At 38.1% G+C, this 3579-nt stretch overlaps 1 pseudogene; it reads right to left on the bottom strand.

Moving 5' to 3' along the window:
• Positions 1 to 7: 7 nt before the first annotated feature.
• LOC141819505 (uncharacterized) lies at positions 8 to 2854 on the bottom strand (annotated as a pseudogene).
• Between the last annotated feature and the right edge of the window lie 725 nt (positions 2855 to 3579).

Here is a 3579-nt window from a genome sequence, read left to right as displayed (position 1 = left end):
TGTCATATCCAGTATTGCTCACATGTTTTTTTCCTCTTGCATGATTTGGTTGCATCAAGTTGCTGGGAATTTGAAGAATATTCATTGATGAATCAATGGGAGCAAAGTTTGAAATAGGATTTAAAATCTCATGAACTTTCATCTTGTTTTTCTTTCAGTGTTGATGCTTTGATGCTGAAAATGGAGTTTGAATCAAAGATGACGCACCAAACATAAAATTTTCACCATCAAAGTCTTCTACAGTAGAATTGAAAGTAAAGCATGTTCCTCCCTGACTAGCACCTAGAGGTTCAATTCCTGTTGCAGTAATGCTACTTCCACAAGCAGCATCCTCAATTTCAGAGTTTGGAATAAATTTTTCTGAGATTTGAGACCAAATTCTCTGTCTAAATGATCTACGGAAACATTTTGATTTAGTTCACCATGTGTTGGATCATCTCCAGTGTTATTCAAGTTTTGTGTGGTAGAAATAAGGCATTCACTTTCAACTAAATGGATTGATTTTTGTGTATCAATAGATGCATGGGTTGAGGCAACATGTTTGGATCTACCTGATGGTACTGAATCTTCTCTTAAACTTGGCTCAGCTACTAAGTTCTCTTGATAAGGAGAATAATCCATCGATAAGCAACAATCAACAGAATCTGGATATTTACTTTCAAACACTTCTTCAATGGAGGAAAATGTTTGAGTAAAGGTTTGATGCGGTGGAATGATATTTTTTAGTTTACTATTTCTTTTCTCATTCTGGAAGCTTTACAATCAGCCTTCCTTCCAATGAATGGCATAGTTTGACATTGTCCAGAAAATAAACTCTCCTTCAATAGGTCTTCTGTAGTTTTTGAACTTCTAAATTCTGTGTGTGCAATTCCTGCTTGCTCTAGCATACCTGTGAAATTGAAGACAGTCCTTACATTATCTGATTCTAGCTCTCTCTGAATCTCCACTTTATTATCCTTCTCAGCTGATGGAATTACAGGACAACTGCCAGAGGAAGTCGAAGAAGACTTGTCATTACCAAACACAAAAGAACTAGCTGTCTTGTGTTTTGTACTCTCATCCGCTTGGTTTCTCATTTCGGAAGAGATATCATCACCTGAATCTTGCAAATTCAGCTTCTCCATTTCATCATGAAGATTACTAGGAAAACATTCACCAAACACAAAAAACATCAACAGGATCATGTTTTGTACTGTCATCATCTTGGTTTCCCTTTTGAGAAGCAATATCATCACCAGAACTTTGCAAATTCAACTTCTCCATTACATTTTGAAAGCTACTAGGAACAGACTCATGGGACATGAAAGGATTAATAGAATTAAGTTTAGCACTCTCAACAGCTTGGTTTCCCTTTTCTGTATTAATATTATCACTAGGAGTTTGCAAATTCAGCTTCTCCAATTCATCATAAAAGCTACTCGGTGCCGAATTACTATTACCAAACACGAAATAAGTAGCAGAATTTAGTCTAGTATCCTCTTCGCCTTGGTTAATCGTTTCAAAAAGAATAGCATCATCAGAATTTTGCAAATTCAGCTTCTCCATTTCATCATGAAGACTAGAGAATGAAGGACTATCAGAAGCTTTAAAAGAATTATCAACTGAATTAGAACATATCTGCACCCTACCATTAAATATGGAAGAAAAATCATCACAAATTCCACTTTTTATAGGTTGTCTAGTGCTCTTAGCAACACTATCTTTTGAATCTGACTTGCTTGCTGAATTTGCCCCAAAAACAAAGGTGTTTTCAAACTTTCTAGGTACAAAACTATTTACAAATGGAACCCCAGGATTCAGCAGCTTGCCACAATTCAAGGTATCACCTGTGCTCAGACCTATTGAATCAGAAAGCATGGGCGTTCTATCCACAAAGGCAGATGTTTCACTTGATAGTTTATTAGTTCTATCACTTTTAAAACTATTAATTACTTCTCCGGCAAATGGAACACTTTTAGACTTCCCTACCTGAGAGCTACCAAAATCTAGATTGCCAAAACTCTCAGTAGTCAAATTAGGTTTCTTATTTTTCTCCTTGCTGTCGGCTAACGAAAATGTATACAAACTGCAATTCTTTCTCAGATCCCCAGTATTAACCCTTTTGTAATTTGCTGAGGATCCAGCACCAAAATCAAATCCAGAACTTTCAGATTTAGTTGATGCGAAATTACCAAAATCTAGATCAACCACTGGCGTAGTTTGACAGGAACCAGTGTCTTCCTTCAATTCCCTCCCAAGCAGGAATATATCAGCAACATCATCACAACCACTTCCGTCATGGCTAAATGCAGTATTCTCAGCTCCTAAATTTCTGGATGCTGGATTACACTCATAATCACCATGATCCAACCCCGAAGAACGATATTCGGTGCTCTGCTCCAACCTGGAGCTTGTCTTCGTGCCACTCCGAAAGACAAAATCACCAGCATCAACTCCATGCTTCAAAGATTCAAACTTACCTGACTCCGAATTCTCTGTAACTTTTTCCTCCTCTTTGGCATGAAATGGTTTCCATCCAATGAACTTCTGATCCCCGTGCGTTCCTCCGATCTCATTTGGCCCGGGAGCATCCAATGCCGCACCGTAACGAAAGGGATTGAACCCTGTTTCATCCTGAGTGTCCGAAATCACATCCAGCCTCACACGGGACGATGCACGCTTCTTCCTCGCATTCGCAAGACGGGGTTTTGAGAGCCCGGCGACCGTCGACTGCTCCCCGGGAGCCAGAACCGAGGGAAGGTCGAGAGCAGGGAACGGAGGGCCAGTGGAAACAATTCGAACATCAGAAGCTACACCTCCGGAAATGGCAGAGCCGCAGTACCCACGCCCTAGGACCTAGGTCATTCCGACCCATGAAAACATGAGCAGAAGAATTCCCGACGCAGCTGGAAGCGGTGAAGTGAGGAGATCACACCGATGCTATAAAAATAAGGAAGGAAATGCTTGTATGGAATCCGGCGAAGCCGCTGCCGGCGTCGGGAGCTTCAGGCGACCAGATCGATCGGTGGATTTCGTCGTCTCGTTCCGCTACGAAGGCGGCGACGTGCTCTTTTTTTGTATTTTTTTAAATTAAATTGTGTTTCGTGTGATAAAACCGTTTAAATATGCGATATTTGTGAAAAAATCGCTGGCCCCCTAAACTTTACAATATTTTTAAATTTGCCCTTGGAATTCACCTTGAGTACCGTACAGTGTCAAAATGTAATAAAGACTTATTAAATTATATATTAATTTTTATTTATAAATATTATAATCACTTAAGTCTTATTTGTTATGATTCAATGAATTAGAAGTGTAAAATTGTTATGTTTAAAAGATTAAGAGCTAAATTTAAAAAAAAAATAGATAAACTATAAAAGAAAAATATATTATTTTTGAAGTCAATTTAGATATGTCTCATGTGTGTGGTGAGTGGATAATGATAAATAATAATAATAAATATTTGTGATCAACAATCGATAGTTCACTATCACAAAACTAAAAGGGGATGAGTTCTCATCCTGATTTCATTAAAAAAATATAATAAATTAGAATAATATGCGTCGAGACAGCAAAATAAGAAGAAAAAATTTTCCACAT

This window comes from Curcuma longa, unplaced genomic scaffold, assembly GCF_044706935.1.
Source record: "Curcuma longa cultivar G26 ecotype Majalengka, Jawa Barat unplaced genomic scaffold, ITB_CL_G26_1.1 contig_7796, whole genome shotgun sequence".
NCBI lineage: Eukaryota > Viridiplantae > Streptophyta > Magnoliopsida > Zingiberales > Zingiberaceae > Curcuma > Curcuma longa.
This window is presented reverse-complemented; position numbering and strand designations above follow the sequence as displayed.